General features: G+C 41.3%; 1 protein-coding gene across 4 annotated transcripts in view; it reads left to right on the top strand.

Annotated features, from left to right (window-relative positions):
- Positions 1 to 10,727: 10,727 nt before the first annotated feature.
- Positions 10,728 to 17,328, top strand: part of NCOA5 (nuclear receptor coactivator 5) — a 34,057-nt gene continuing 27,456 nt past the window's right edge. For 3 of the 4 annotated variants that reach the window (XM_023511910.1, XM_023511912.1, XM_023511911.1), the window contains exon 1: positions 10,745 to 10,869. The gene's annotated coding sequence lies outside the window, so the exon portion shown is untranslated. Of the gene's footprint in view, positions 10,870 to 17,328 lie in introns of all 4 variants that reach the window. The other variant, XM_003787667.3, reaches the window with a different exon arrangement.

Raw genomic sequence — 17,328 nt, 5'->3', positions numbered from 1 at the left:
GCCTATAGTCTCAGCTACTTGGGAGGCTGAGGCAAGAGAATCACTTGAGCCCAAGAGTTTGAGGTTGCTGTGAGCTGTGATGCCACAGCAATCTATTGAGGGCAACGTAGTGAGACTCTGTCACAAAATAAATAAATAAAATCAAATAACAATACTGGTTGAGATGGACGCATCATCACGTCTATGATTCTTGTCAAAAATGTATGACCTGAATCTAACAATGAACGTACATCAGACAGTCCCAAAGTGGGACAGTCTATAGAATAAATGGCCTGTACTCTTCAAAAATGTCAAGATCAGACAGGAGTGGTGGCAGGTGCCTGTAGCCCCAGCTACTGGGGAGGCTGAGGCAAGAAGATGGCTTGAGCCCACGAGTTTAAGGTTCTGGTGAGCTACAATTGTGCCACTGCACCCCATCCTGGGTGACCGAGCACATTCTGTCTCTAAAAATAAAAAAAATAAAAACTAAGTCAAGGTCGTGAAAGACAAGAAAGAAAGACTGAAGAACTGTTACAGATTTACAGATTACAGGAGACCCAAGAGACTTGAAAACTAAAGGCAACATGTAACCCTAGATTAGATCCTGGACCAGAAAAAAAAAATACACTGTTTCTTTTTCTCTAAAGAACTTTGGTGGAACAATTTGTGAAAGTCAAAGTCTTTATATTAGATAATACAGAAGCAGAGAGAGGAAGGCAGAAAGAGATGGGGAGCAGGGATAGGTATCGAGGAAGCAGTAAAATGTCCACTTGGGGAATCTGGGCGAAAAACACTCAGGACTTCTTTGGGCTATTTTGGCAACTTTTTTATGCACCTGAAATCATTTGAAAAAAATTAAATCTTTTCAAAGGTCCCGAAGTCCAGTGCCAGGTGCTTCATTACGTAGTAAGTGAGAATTACACTTAATGTGAGCTCTGCACTCTCTCTGTATCTAGAGAAAAAGACTGACAACAGTTCTCATGAGAGAACTGATGAAGCAGGATGACAAGTTCTCAAACTGGCAATGCCCCTAGCTCAGTGGGTAAGGTGCCGGCCACATGTTGGCAGGTTCAAATCCAACCTGGGCCAGCTGAAGCAACAATGACAACTGCAACAACAACAATAACAACAAAACTAGCCAGGCATTTGGTGGGTGCCTGTAGTCCCAGCTACTTGGGAGGCTGAGGCAAGAAGATCACTTAAGCCCAAAAGTTGGAGGTTGCTGTGTTTTGAGCTGTGACACTATGGCACTCTTACCCAGGGTGACAGCTTAAGACTTTGTCTCCAAAAAAAAGAAAGAAAGAAAGAAAGAAATTCTCAAACTGTGGGGTGCAGTGCAACCCAGTGGTCAAGAGTACAGGTCACTCATCTTTAGAACACTGTGACCTTGAGCTTGTCATATAAGCTCTCTGTGCCTCAACTGACTCGTCTATAAAGTTGGCATCATGGTGGTATTTACCAAGGAAACCATCTACGCGACCTCAGGAAAGGAATTCTTAAACAAGACACAGTAAGGCTACAAACTCTTGAGGGAAAAGTTAAGACATATGACTGCATTAAAATTTTAAACTTTCAAATGACAACATACCGTAAACAAAGCAAAATGACAAACAACAGATGTAAGACCTAATGCTGTCACAAGATTAGTACCAGAGTCCTTAAAGAATTCCTATGGATTAATAAGCAAAATACTGATGAATCTAATGGAAAAATGGGCCCCAAATTGAATAAGCAACTTTCAAAAGAAGAAACCTGAATATTCTATAAGACAAGATGCTGCATATCGCTAACTAAAGGAATATTAAAACTAAAACAACAAAGATATTTCGCAACCATCATCATAGGCAAAAATAAATAAAGTCAGAAAATAACAAAAATTGAAAGGATATTTAGAAATGGCATTTCTTACACCTTACTGGCAGGAATATATTTCTTTGATACTTCTTTGAAGAGTAATTTCACTGAAGTTCAAGATGTGATCTACTATAAGGCCAGCAATTCCACTCCTAAATGTGTTTCTGGGAAAGCACTGACGTGTGTACCCAAGGAAATAAGTACTAGTATGTGCCATGTTGTACAATGCAAAGGTTAAAATTAACTTTTTAATCTGTAAGGTTTAAAAAAAAAATAACTGTTCCCCAGTATAGATGTGTAAACTGTGGCTGACTCATACAAGGAAATGCTAGATAGCAAATAAAACAAATAAATTAGAGCAGTAGTTCTCAAGCTTTAGAGTATATCAAAATCACCAGGACTGGGTGGCGCCTATGGCTCAAGGAGTAGGGTACTGGCCCCATATACCAGAGGTGGCTGGTTCAAACCCAGCCCCTGTCAAAAACTGCAAAAAAGAAAAAGAAAAAGAAAAAAAAATACCAGGGCTTGGTAAAGGATAGATGTCTGAATCAGCAGTAGAGTTGCTGATTCATTCATTTGATCTTGAGTGGGATCCCATTGGATCTTGGGGGAGAGATCCCAACTTTTGTGTTTTAAACAAGTCTCAGATGTTACTGATGCTGCTGATCTGGGGACTACATCTTTGACAACCAGTTAACTGCTTATATATTTCAGCATAGTTAAAATTTGAAAACCCAGTAGAGCTAAAAAAAAAAAAAAAAAAGAAAAAAAGAAAGAAAGAAAGCAAATTGTGAGCAGCTCCTGTGGCTCAATGAGTAGGATGCCCGCCCTATATACCGAGGGTGGCAGGTTCGAACCCAGCCTCGGCCAAACTGCAACAAAAAATAGAAAAATAGCTGGGCATTGTGGTGAGTGCCTGTAGTCCCAGCTACTCGGGAGGCTGAGGCAAGAGAATTGCCTAAGCCAAGAGCTGGAGGTTGCTGTGAGCTATGGCACTCTACCAAGGGCAACAAAGCAAGACTCTGTCTCAAAAAAAAAAAAGCAAATTTTAAAAGGATACATCTAAACAATACTATACAGTTATTGGATGTATTTTATAATAAGAGTACAATATTTGCATGGGAATGTATTGAAGGAGAGTGATCACCTCTGGGGAGGAAGAGAAAGATTGGAGGACGGTCTTCACCCTTTCCCTATCGTTTCATTTCTGAAGCAAATTGGCAAAAGCATTTGCACAAGTGGTATAATTACTTAATCACTGAAGTGAGTAGAATGATATGTATTATATTATGTATTTCACATATTTTAATGTATGTTTGAAATGTTAAAAAGAGGTTTCAAGTTTAAATTATATAGTATATATCACATAGGGTTGTTATAAGGAGTAAATGAAATAATATGAAACTTCTGGGTAAAAATGGCAAGATGAAGACAGGTCACAGAATCTCTCCCTATATAGCTAACAAAAAATAAATAATAATAATGATCATAAAACCAAATCAAAAGGTACTCAAAACTGGGTACATTGGCTCAAGCCTGTAATTCTAACACTTTGAAAGACCAAGGTGGGAAGATCAACTGAGGCCAGGAGTTGGAGACCAGCCTTGGAAACAGTGAGATCCCATCTCTACAAAAAGTTTAAAAATTAGCCAGGTGTGGTGCTGCACACCTATAGTCCCAGCAACTCAGTAAACTAAGGCAGAAGGATTGCTTGAGCCCAGGGGTTCGAGGTTGCAGTGAGCTATGACTGCACCATTGCACTCTACCCTAAGCAACAGAGAGAACTTGTCTCAAAATTACCAAAAAAAAAAAAAAAAAAAAAGGCACTCAAAATTTTTAATTAAGAGAATGAATCAATTCAACCAATGAAAGGGGTACAACTTTGTGGCACAAACATAACAAAGGGCTGGCCGTGTCTTAGTTCTGAATACTGTAGACTGGGTGGCTTAAAAAACAAACATTTATGCCTCACAACTCTAGATGCCGGGAAGTCCAAGGTCAAGGTACCACAAGATTCATTGTCTGGCCAGGGCCCTCTTCCTGGTTTGCAGATGGCTGCCTTCTTGCAGTGTCCTCCCATGGCAAGAGAAAGAGGCTGGGGAGAGAGAAAGGGAGATGCAGAGAGGAGGGACAGGGATAGATGGGACAGAGAGAGAGAGAGGGATGGACACATGAGTGCTGTGGTCTCTTCTAAAGACACTAATCTTCTGATGGCAGCTATACCTTTGTAACCTCATCTAACCCTAATTACCTCTCAAAGGCCCCCACCTCCAAATACCATAACACTGGGGATAAGGGGTTCAACATAAGAATTTGAAACTGGGGGTGTGGGGAGAAATTTCTATATAAACATTCAGTCCATAGCACCAAAGAAAGAAGATTTTGGACTGAGCCAAGGGTGATTTTTAACTTAGCCCACGAAAGGACACTGGGAAAGAAAGTCAACCCACAAAATCCTGATATCTCTTACCTGTACCCCAGATAGAGTAAACAGCCTGGGGAGAAGTAAAGGACACATCCCTGGGAGTAGAAGTCCCTATCTGTCTCCAGGAGCTCTCAGCTGAGATGGGGGAAACTGCACAGTTTCCATTTTCCAGGGAGGAATTATGGGAAAGATCTAAAGGCAGAGCACACCTGCTCAAAGGCATTAGACACACCCCTGGCTAGGTAGAGAGAATCTAGAAAGGGCTATTTATCAAGAGCTCAGAAGCAAAAGCTGTGCCCAGATCCCCACCAAAGTTTGTACCCTAGGAGCACCCTCTTCTCCAACCGCAAGCAATTTTACAGTGGCCAGAACAATGAATAAATGTCCAAAGATTCTGGACAAAAAGCGTACTCCAAAATTTTATCAGGCCAGGTTGGCATTCAATTATAGATACAATGGGCAGACGTTAATTAGCACTGAAGAGCTCGTGGAATAAAAGCCATGTGAACCTTCCTTAAGAAAAACTTAACAGTGAAAATTTAGCTTTTAAGATAAATAATTCAGGTACTAAGACAGTCATGTAACATGGTGAGTGAACATCAAATACCTTTAGATACAGAATTTAGCAGCTGTGGGAATTATTGTTCCAGAAAATAAGATAAATATTGCGTAAGCCTGGAAAGCAAAATAATAATTAACTAACAAAAGAATCTGAAGGTAGGAGGAAGATTAATGAAAATGCTAATTTCCATAACTTTCAGAACAAGGAGTCAATCAATAGTCTAACATTGACAAATTGATTTTCTACAATTACCTCCATCTCTAAATGTTCTTCAAAGTCTTTCTTTTCTACATGAGTCTTTTAGAAAATAATATTGCTTATAATTAAGAAACAGCTACTTAAAATTCAACGATGCCTTCAGTGGAGAGTTGCCAGATAAAATACAAGACACCCAATTAAATCGGAATTTTAGAAAAACAATGAATAAATGAATAACCTTTTAGTATAAATGTGCCCAAAATATTGCATTGGAGATACTTACATTAAAAAAACACTCATTGCTGATCTGAAATTTTTGTTTTACTTGACCTTTATTTATTAACTCTGACAACTCTACTTTAGTGTCATTTAAGTATCTTTATTAATATTAGGTACAGTGCCCAGGGTGGAAAAGGCTTTCATTTCATACCAATTGAAAAAAATGACAAGACTTTGAATTGACTTGAGTTCTGAATTCTAGTTCTGACTACATTTCATAGTAAATGTGCAGCTTTGGACAAGTCACTTACCCCTTAGATTAAGGTTTGTTTGTTAAAAATCTACTTTATTCCAGGAACCCCGCATGCATGATCTCATTCAATCCTCCCAACAGCCCCATAAGGAAGGTATTGTTATCTTTGTTGCCCAAACGGGTACCTGTGTCTTGATTGAAGCTCTAAGAGATCACAACTTTCTTGTTTACCACCACGTCCTTTGAACTTGGCACAATAAACTTTAGTAGGTACGTGGGAAATATTAAATGCATGAAAAAAAATTCACATGACTATTGAAGACAGAGCCAAGATTTGAACCCAAATAATTTTATTTCAAAACTTCACTCTTTTTTTCCTAAAGTTTAAATTTTTTAATTTTTGTTGATGTATACCTTACAGCAAAATATACAATATTAAAGACACAACTTTGTGAATGTTTGCCTATGTATAGATTCCACGTAACCACCGTGGGATCAAGATATAGAATATTCCTGTCTCCCCAGAAAGTTCTTTCAAGAGCCATCCCAGTCTGTGCCCCTCTTTCCCAGCGTTAGCCTCTATTCTGATCTCTACCATCATGGGTTTAATTTGACCAAAACTTTCACACTTAAATACTAGATTTCTCGGCTCAGCACCTGTGGCTCAAGCAGCTAAGGCGCCAGCCACATACATCTGAGCTGGTGGGTTCAACTCCAGCCCAGGCCCACCAAACAACAATGATGGCTGCAACCAAAAAATAGCCAGGCATTGTGGCAGGTAGTCCCCGCTACTTGGGAGGCAGAGGCAGGAGACTTGCTTGAGCCCAGGAGTTGGAGGTTGCTGTGAGCTGTGATGCCACAGCACTCTACCCAGGGTGACAGCTTGAGGCTCTGTCTCAAAAAAAAAAAAAAAGATACTAGGTTTCACCTCTCCAAAGTTGTATCAGATGATATGCAAAATAGTCCTAAAAGTATTTTTGCAAACCTTCAGGCTATATCTTAGTGCTATTGACATTTAGAATATAGGTCTTTATGCCACCTCGCCATCACCAATTCAAAAGTGAAATTTTAAGAGGTTATATCATGCCCTGAATTTTGTTCAAATGGAAGGATTTTACCCAAGATTGCTTTCTTTTCTGATTTTCCTCATAATCTTGTCTTTAGAAGGCCTCCTTCTTTAGTCTTGTCTTTTAAAGAACTTACTAATTTCCTTTATCAGAGACCCTGTTGTCCTCCCTCCCCTGAATATTCCTGAGCCCATCGCTTATATATTTTTTAATCACCACTCACATTACTCTAGAAGTGGCTACTTTCGCCCTATACAAAAGGGCTAAAATAATAAGAAAAATACCAGATTAAACTAAAATCAAATTAATAGCTAAAGCTATTCCTCCACTATGGTATTGATTTTCTTTCTTTCTTCCTTACTTTTTTTTCACCCTCCAAAATATTTCCTGAGTGGAAAGTGCTGCTCCCTCCACAGAGCTTACCCGTTTGAGTATAATCACTCATTGCTCTAACATGGCCGTCTTATAAATCACAAGGCAAAATCCTCAGACATTCTAGGAAACGCAATCTTTCTTTGCACTGGCTGGACATCAAAGGATAACCCGGTTTACACAAAATTGTAAAACCCAGTGACCCATCTGACAGAAATCAGGTAGCTTCCACTGTAGCAGACTCTCAGTTTAATTCATTTGTCAAACTTTGGGGCAAAGTGTTAGAAGCTATACGCCAGTCAGGTACCCTCTGACTTGGAAGAGAACTCCTTATCTCAGAGGACAGCATCGCTGCTTGTTCAAATAGCATGTCTGTGCACCAGGCTACACGGATTTGAGTCTGGAAATGGCACATACTCTCTGTAGCACCACAAGCAAATTACAATTATTAACTGGCCTCTGTTGACACATCTGTATAATAGGAATATATATGTAATATATATATTATAAGGCTGTTGTGCCAATTAAATGAGATAATATCACAAGGGATTTGCACATGGTAGGCACACAATAGACATTACCTATCAAGTAAGTCAAATATCTAAATTGGAAGACATCGAGGTCTGAGCACTTGCCTCCATATAAGAATCTCTCCCTATGGAATTAACTTGCTTCTTTATCATAAACACTCATCATACATTATATTATTATACTTAGGCTCAGAGCCTGTGGCTCAACCAGCTAAGGCACCAGCTACATACACCTGAGCTGGCAGATTCAAATCCAGCCCGGGCCCGCCAAACAACAATGATGGCTGCAACAAAAAAATAGCCGGGTATTGTGGTGGGTGCCTGTAGTCCCAGCTACTTGGGAGGCAGAGACAGGAGAATTGCTTAAGCCCAGGAGTTGGAGGTTGCTGTGAGTTGTGATGCCATGGCACTCTACCCAAGGTGACAGCTTGAGGCTCTGTCTCAAAGAAAAGTTAATATATTATTATACTTAATTTGCTTATTGCTTGTACTCCCTAAAACAGGCTATGAGCTCACAGAAGAAAAAGATCTTGTCTTTCTTTCTTTTTTAAAAAAACAGAGTCTCATTTTGTCACTCTTGGTAGAGTGCCATGGCATCATAGCTCGTACTCTTCGGTTCAAGCAATTCTCTTGCCTCAGTCTCCCAAGTAGCTAGAACTACAGGTTCCCTGCCAAAACGCCTGGCTATTTTTTTAGAGACAGGGTCTTGCTCTTGCTCAGGCTGGTATTGAACTCCTGAGCTCCATAATTTACTTGCCTCCGCCTCCCAGAATGCTAGGATTACAGGCCCAGGTCGAACTTGTCTATCTTATTCTCCACTGTCCACAAAACCAAGCACATAGCAAATTCTCGTTAAATGGTTACTAAATGAATCAATGAATACTTTCTTTAGCTTAAGTCCACTACCCAACCTGAGGGCAGTATTAAGGGACTGCAATACACCCCTAAAAGCAACAACACTTTGCCTTATGCTTGGTTATCTCAATAACCTAATTAGCATGATTCCTCTTAAATTTTCAGGGTGCGCATTTTACATGTTATAATGTGTACATTATAATATGATATCATTGTAATACATATTATATATGTATATACATATATATATATTCCTATTTTACAGATGTGTTAACTGAGGCCAGTTAATAATTGTAATTTGCTTGTGGTTCTTCAGAGACTTTTAGGACTTATATTAAAGGAGAAGTAATAACAATGAACATTGGTGGGATATCCATTGTTTGAAAGATTTTGTGCCTTTATCTCTAATTACATACAATCTTATAAAGAAGGAATTTTAATAACCATTTTGCCTTTGAGTAAAGCTAAAGTTCCAGTTACATCCTCTGAGAATTCCTATTTTTTTCCATCACAGCATACCGTAGTTTGCCATGTATAATGTGCACTTTTTTGGCCCCCCGATTTTTTTTTTTAAGACAGAGTCTTACTATGTTGCCCTGGGTAGAGTGCTGTGGCGTTACAGCTCACAGCAACCTCCAAGGCTTGGGCTTAAGCTATTCTCTTGCCTCAGCCTCCCAAGTAGCTGGAACTACAGGTGTCCGGCCACAACTCCTGGCTATTTTTTTGTTGTAGTTGTCATTGTTGTTTGGCAGGCCCGGGCTGGATTCAAACCTGCCAGCTCCAGTGTATGTGGCTGGTGCCCTTAGCCACTGAGCTACAGGGCCAAGCCATTTTGGCCCAAATTTGAGGGGTGAAATTAAGGATGCACATTATACATGGGTAGTAGACCTGGGGGTTGTGGGTGAGCTCAGCCGGCCTCCTGGGGCCAACGTACACTCCCGCCTGGACCTGCTGGGCATCCAAGGTTCCAGTCTGGAAGGATCCAGGATCCACCAGGAGTAGGCTGGAGCAGCCTCCACAATGCAGCTCAATCAGGGAAAGGCATGGTGGCAGGACTAGAGGGTGGCAGTGTCACAGCTGTGCAAGGTCAACCTCAGAAGCTTCTCCCCTGCTGACTATGTGTGTGGCCATTTCTCAGCTGTGGGCCAGATGTGGCAGGGAGGAAAGGGCTCCCAAGAGAGAGGGAAGGAGCAGCTTTCACAGAGTAGGCAGCTTCAGGAGGGCAGTGCATTTACCAGGAGAGGGTTAACCCAAGGGTGAGCCAGTCACTTTCTCCAGGGGTATTTTCCCGAAAGTTTAGGCCAAAAACATGGGTACATATTCCATGGAAGCTCATTATACATGGCAAAATATGGTATATCTCAGTTTGCAGTTATACACCCAAGTGTGATTACTTGCCTAATTCTATCTTTCCACTAGACTATACTGTCAAGATAGCAGAGATAGTTCTGCATCATAGTGCCTAGCAAGTAGGTATATATAACAAGTCTTAGGGCCAAGTGGTAGGTATGTAATAAACATTCAGTGAATAAATGACTGGAGTGAGCATATGGGCAGGTATGCAAGGAACCTGGCTTCTCGTACTGTTTAAATTCCACAGCCACCATTTTTATTTAGCACACACTATTCACAAGGAGAAAAATAGACCCCACAGGATCTGAGCATTTTCCTAACAAAAGAGTACCATATTCATATAGCTATGGCTATGATTAATAGAGTTTATTTACAATTGCGTGAGTAAATTCCATTCCCTTTGACAAACATATTCTATAGAGTAAAGGAACAATACAACATTTTACATGCTTCGCGGTCGACACTTACATTCTGGGAAATTTGTTTTTGACATTGAATGAATATTCTAGGATGAAATAAATAACTAGGGAGGACCTCTGACTATATAACCAGACGCTTTTTGCCTCTTGTCAGTGAAACTAATAGAGTACACAGCCTATTTAAATGTAAATTTAAATAGAACATTTTCTCCACCTTTTTGCTCTCTTTGTTCTTTGTGATCAGAGGATCCAGGACTGTATATATTGTTCTCCAGTACACACATCTATAGGTGTTTGTGGGGTTTGGCTTTTGTTTTTGTTTTATTTAAGACTAAATCAAAGTACTTGGGGATTTAAATGTTCTATTTCCACTTTAGGGAAGAGGGAATGCTCTCGGAAAACAGGAGAGACTTGACTGACGTGCTCTGGGGAGGAGGGGACCAGGCTTGGGGCCCAACCCCAGCCGGGGACGCTGTTACTAGGCAACCGCTGGCGTTCTCAGTAGCCTCCAGAGAGCCACTTTCCCGTCCTCATTGCCAAGGAGATCGACGCCCCCAACTCAACCCTGCCGTAAATCCGCGCGCCATTGCGACACTGCCGCGCCTGCCGCTGCGTGCGCGCCCTCTGCCCCATCTCCACTCTCCGCCTGGCCGCCATTGCCTCGTGCCCGCGCCGGTCGGTTGGTGGCGCCTTTGTCCTACGGCGGGCAGGTGGGCTGACGCGGAGGCGGCAGCGGGGGGCCTGGGGCGTAGGAGCGACCGAGAGCCCGCCACGCTGGTAGCGGTGAGTGCCGGGAAGCGGTGGCCGTCCGCCGAGGCGTGGGGCTGACTAGCAGGCAGTTGAAGGGGGGGGGCCGGGCCGGACGGGGAGGCTGAGACGGGAGGGCCCGCTCGACGCGCGGCCGCGGCCTCCGCTCCGCTCTGGGTGCGCGCGGGGCTGCGCATGCCCGGTGCCGGGCGCGGCCGCCTCAGGCTCCCGTTAGGCCCAGGCCCAAGCCCAGGCCCCGGCGCCGAGGCGGTCTGTAGTGGACTGAGGTCTGTGGCGCCACAACGCAGCCGACTGTCTGTGCCCGAACCGTCGATAAGAGGCTTCGAGGTTTCTCAGTAGGGTAGGGTCGCGCACTCCGTTCTCCCTTCTCGAAACGGTGGATTCGCTCGCCTGCGGGTCCTCAGCAAGTCGATGGCGCAGTCGGGATTCGAACCCGGCCCGAGACGGCCTGTCTAGGCGGGCGTGCAGCGCCGTGCGGCTTCCAGAGACCTGTCCCCCGCCGCCGCTGTCTCACGGCCCCCGACCGCATCCTCGAGGCGTCTCCTTGTCTTGTGACACCCCACCCATTTTATAAACGCGAACCCCAGGGCCAGAGAAAGGGGAGAGAAACCGTGTCCCGGAAATTAGCGGCAGAGTCAGCGTCCGAACCTGCTGGCTTTCCAGTCCCCCAAGGCTGGGCACTTTCCCCTCTCGACAACGCATAAGGGGCTTTGCTTAGGACGGCGTCCCCCGGGTTTCAGTCTCGTTGCACTTTTATGTTCGCGTACCATCTGTACTGCTATTTGCCAAATGTTAATTTGCTTTATTTAAACTGACTCTTTTTTATCCTTCTTAAATATATTTGTTTAAGGTGGAAACCTCAATCACAAACCGGATAATGGAAAGCCAGTTATTTTCCTAATGCTTGTTAAAAAAAATAAATAAATAACTGTCTACTAAAATAAACAGTGCGTCCTTGTTCCTCCTGAAATTATTCTGTGTTCCATACTTTGGGAAACGCTGCCCTAAGGAGTACGGGGTTAACTGTGGTCCTTCTAGCTGTCACTCTGCACAGAATTCTTCCCCGAGGCTTAGCAGATTTTATGAAATGCCCTGGGACCTCAGGGATGATAATATTATAGGCTTTCTCGTTGTAGACTGTTGTGAACTACAGAAACAGAGTGCCCCTGGTGTGCCTCTTCAGTTTTTCTTACAACTTTGTGTTCTGGTAGCCACCTGACAGCTCATAAAAAGATGTTTCTGTAAACACTGGTGGAGCTTTTTGGGGTTTTGACAACTGTAGAGTTAATGTTTTCTGTATGAGTCAATCTGGGTGTGAAAACTAACTTTGTGTGGACTTCTTGGAACCAGTAAAGCCCTAGTTTTGTATTGTAGATATTAGAAAACACTTGGCTATTTGTTAACATGATTTTTTTTCCTTTATTCTGGTTTGCCTTCCCTTTAGCTCTTCTGTCACCCTCCAGCTGTTCTTTGAAACTTCTGACCCATTCTCTTAACCTAAAAATTGACATAGAAACGTTGATTTGGTTGTAGATTACACTAGAGAGTGGGTATTGCAAGGCTCAGTGGAAGGAGTTTTGCTGGGTTTGGGTTGCTCAGTGTTGGGTGCCTATGGACACCACATATTTAAAGGAAGTGTTAACTTATTTGTAAGTTAATAGTTTGTTCATAACCTCTTTATGTGCATTAAGAGCAGATTTGATTTAAGTCATTGAAAGAAAACTTAGAAAAGGCAGCTTAGGCCATTCAAGTTCCCCTAATACTTCCCAAAGACTGTAAAAAAAAAAAAGGCTCGGCGCCTATAGCTCAACCGGCTAAGGTGCCAGCCACGTACACCTAAGGTGGCGGGTTCGAATCCCCAGCCCGGACCCGCCAAACAACAATGATGGCTGCAACCAAAAAATAGCCGGGCGTTGTGGCGGGCGCCTGTGGTCCCAGCTACTTGGGAGGCGGAGGCAGGAGACTCGCTTGAGCCCAGGAGTTGGAGGTTGCTGTGAGCTGTAATGCCACGGCACTCTGCCCAGGGGGACAGCTTGAGGCTCTGTCTCAAAAAAAAAAAAAAAAAGACTGTAAAAAAAAAAAAAATCCTCCTGTATTTAAAAATCCATATCTCTTTGGGGTTACCTTGGTATGATCACAGTGTAGGATCTTTTTAAAGCCAAGATCATTTTCTTCAAATTTGCTAGCAGCAGTCCTGTTTAGAGTATAATTAAGTGTTAGATTTTACCCAGGAGTCAATTCTAGAACTTTAGGAAATGGAGCCTCATCTACCAGTGCTCAAAAGCTAAGAATAAACATCTTTTGCAAAGACTAGATGTCTGATGAGGAAGGTTTGATGGTTTGAGACTTCATTTTAAATAACCATTGCAAGCAATCCATGTCTTTGGCCTGCAGATGGCAGTGCCATTGTATAGTTTTTTTTTTTTTTTTTTACTACTGTGAGAATTAATGGAATTTAGTTGTGCTTTTAGGGAACAGAAAATCTTCAGAGGAAATATACTATTTAATTTTTTCTTATCTTCATTGTGCCTTGTTCTCTTGTTTTTGACTCCCCACCTAAACCCTCTGCTACTCTTAGTAGTAATGATGACGTACGGCTCGCATGTAGTAAATACTGATGCATTTGATCCTGCCAAACATCCTGTGAGATAGATAAAATATATCTTTAATGCATACATGGTATAGAGAAACAGTAGCTGAAATATGCCTAAGATCACATATTCAGGAGAACATATTCAGGATGTTATTGGCGATAAAGATCTTGTGTACCTCGACATTTGCCAAGTAAAGTTGGGCGATGTTGAAGTACCATGGTGTCTTTACTCTGGATGTTTCCACATACATGCTAGACATATGCAATGTAAATGTCCAGGAGAGGAAGATGCCATTATGCCTTTTTTCTACTATCCTCCCATGAACATCTTGAGGTAATAGTGTTCCTTAGAACTGACTATGCTTTCTAGTGTGCTGTTTGCTCTCGCTACCTTGTAGTTTATTAACAGTAATCATGTGTCTTTGAGACAAGTACTTTTAAAGGTCCATGTCAGCTTTTTTGGGCCAAAATGTTTGTCCTGTGAATGACAGTATACCCTTGTCTAGATTATTTTCTTAAGCTGAGTTAAACTATATAGAAGTTAAAAGGGCAGTGGCCAACGAAATTATCTTCTTTGTTATCCTCATTAATGAGAAGTTTATAATTGAAAGGATCCAGGTAAGGCCACTGACTGAAGCAGCAGAATGTTAGGGAAATATGAAGTATGCTGATGGCTAATAATATAATACCTGCTACTTTTTGATTGGTGGTTTTATTACCACCAGATATGAATATTTATAGGGATGGATATTTTCATTCTTTATTCTGTCACTTTAAGAAGGAAATCATAGATCTGCCAGAACAATTTTATGTTAAGAAAATAATTCCGGGCTCGGTGTCTGTGGCTCAAGTGGCTAAGGCGCCAGCCACATACACGTAAGGTGGTGGGTTCGAATCCCCCCTGGGCCTGCCAAACAACAATGGTGGCTGCAACCAAAAAATAGCCAGGCGTTGTGGTGGGCGCCTGTGGTCCCAGCTACTTGGGAGGCGGAGGCAGAAGACTCGCTTGAGCCCAGGAGTTGGAGGTTGTTGTGAGCTGTGATGCCAGAGCACTCTGCCCAAGGGTACAGCTTGAGGCTCTGTCTCAAGAAAAAAAAAAAATTCCCTCATTGGATTCTGAACTTTTCTAGACCATAGGACTCTTCATTTCATGTTCAATACCAGGTGTGTCCAGCCTTTTTTTCTCTGCTGTGCATTCAAAGAATAAGCATTGTCTTGTCTTGAGCTGCACATTAAATACACAAACACTAATGAAAGCTAGTTAGCAAAAAAAAAAAAAAAAGTTGTGCATACCTTTCATAGTATCTGACACCATAGATAAGCAAAAAAAAAAAAAAAAACTTGCCAAATTAGCATATGGCCTGCACACCACAAGTTGGACACCCTTGTATCAAAACATTGTTCCTGACCTATATAAAAACTAGGCAACTTTAGTTAAGGATCAGTGTGGTTAGAGCAAGTGGTTCCTTTAAAGCATTAGAGCAAGTGGTTCCTAACCTGTGGGTTGTGACCCCTTTTTTCCTTTAAAGCATTAGAGCAAGTGGTTCCTAACCTGTGGGTTGTGACCCCTTTTTTCCATTTGTAACAATGCAGCAATTAGGAAGGTTGACAACCACTGAGTGTTTTATTTCTTTAGCTCCATATGACATGTTAAGTGGGCCCTGTTTGGACCTGGAATGACTGAGTTACTGAAGATCAGGTTAATCCTGCAGCTGGTGGGCAAGATTTTGAGAATTTTGAATTATAATTTGGCTTTGAGTACATTTAATTATATAATTAGGAGATTGACATAGTAATAACATGTATTTAAGGTCAGAGATAATACAAAAGTTTGTTTTTAGTATCTCCTCCAAATTACATTTGATATCCAAAAGGAAAAACTAAGAAAACATAATTTTCATAAAATATGTAACTGAACCTCTTGCAGGCTTTTGGGAAACTAACCTTAAGAACCGCATTTAAAAAAACAAAACAAAACAGCATTTATCAAAATCCATCCCCCAAAAAACTGTTTTCAGAGTCACCAGAACAGTTTCTTGGGAACACAAATTCTGGGATGTAATTTCTTAGCCCCAACACCCAACTAACCAATCTGTGTAGTTGGGATTTGGATAATCTGCCTTTCAGAAACCATCCTGGAAGTTTGTTTTACAGTTTGAGAATCCTTGAGTTAGTACTTTAGAAAATGAGTTTTCACTGAAAATAGAAAACTGAAGATTACTAATTGGAATTGACAACTCTAGTTTGTGGTTCAGTTTACATTAATGAGGTAGTTTTAAGCAAGACCTTAACTATAAAATGTTTTTGGCTTTATACTTTGGGTTGGAGTTAATAGGAATAGTTAGAATATCTGTGGAACTTTTACCTGGACAAGGTGTCTCATGCCTGTAATCCCAGCTCTTTGGGAGGCCATGGTGGGAGGATTGCATAAGCTTAAGAATTTGAGACCAGCCTGAGAAACAGATCCCATCTTTACGAAAAATTTAAAAATAGCCGGGTGTGGTGGTGCAAACACCTGTAAAACCAACCCTGGTTACTTGGGAGGGTGAGACAGGAAAATCATTTGAGCCCGAGAGTTTGAGGTTGCAGTGAGCTATGCCACTACACTCTAGCCTGGGCAACAAAAGGAGACCCTGTCTCAAAAAAATAATAAATAAAATAAAAAATTTAAACTATATATAAAGCATACCTATGGAGCTTTCAATATCTTAATTACTTCCATTCATATCAGTAGAATGCTTTCACCTTCTTGAGAACAAAGAAGGGAGATTTATCAAGATTTTTTGGTCTGCAGAATTTTTCAAATTAATGTCCTTCTCACCATTCCTTTACTTTTCCTAAGCTCCAATAACTTTTCTCTTTCTAATAAACTTCTACTCATCCCTCAAGACCTAGGTTTATTGCTTCTCTTGTTCCACTTGCAAAAGAAAAAAAGAAAGATCTGGTTTACATTTGTTCCACTTTATTTCTAGTGATGTGGATATGAAATTATGTGTGGCCATTTTTCTCTTTTTGCAAAGATATGAAACAATCCCTCAAAGAAAAAGCAGTTTTACCCCCTACCAACAAAACTACTGACAGCTGTGGTTTGCAGAATTTAGAGAAAATTTGAGTTGTCAGTTTGCCCTTCATTAGGCAAAGTGGATAACATGCTATGAAGAAGTGACAAGCTCCGTAGTTAGTATTTTTCCTTCCTTTTTGCAGCTAGGTAATTGGAAGAAGCAGCTTAACTTTCGGGATACTATGTAGTATTAAAATGATCAGATGAAACTAGAGAGAGTGGTGGACTGCATGCTCCTCTGCAAAAGGGGCACTGACCCTATAATTGTATGTTACCCTTATTAACAGTCTGGAAACTTGGATTGATTATTTCATTTCCCTTGGAGCTAGCATAGTGATTATACTTTTTGTATTGTTTACAGGCATTGTATTTTTTTAGCCATTGTCATTTTCTTTAGTGTAGACTATGTTTTGGACGTCATTTACCCTTAAACACGGATTCAGGGAGATTTTTAATGGAGGACCTCAGTATATATTATGATTTATAAACTAAGGGAATGAATATATGCTACAGTAGTAGTTCCCAAATACCTGCCAAGAATTCACCTGAAAAACTTAAAACACAGATTCCAGCCTCAGTTCTTAAATTCTTTTTTTTTTTTTTTTTTTTTTTTTTGCAGTTTTTGGCAAGGGCTGGGTTTGAACCCACCACCTCCGGCATATGGGGCAGCGCCCTACCCCTTTGAGCCACAGGTACCACCCCTCAGTTCTCAAATTCTGAAAGGTCAAGTCGGGACCTGGGATTTTGATTTTTACTGTTTTTCTACATAGTGCTAATGTATCTTCAATGAGCTATGCCACATAAAGAATTGGGATGTAGG

This window comes from Otolemur garnettii, unplaced genomic scaffold (genome assembly GCF_000181295.1).
Source record: "Otolemur garnettii isolate 467f Iridium unplaced genomic scaffold, OtoGar3 scaffold00023, whole genome shotgun sequence".
In the NCBI taxonomy this organism is placed as follows: Eukaryota; Metazoa; Chordata; class Mammalia; order Primates; family Galagidae; genus Otolemur; species Otolemur garnettii.
Note: the sequence above shows the minus strand (reverse complement) of the source record. Positions and strands in the feature narration are given on the sequence as shown.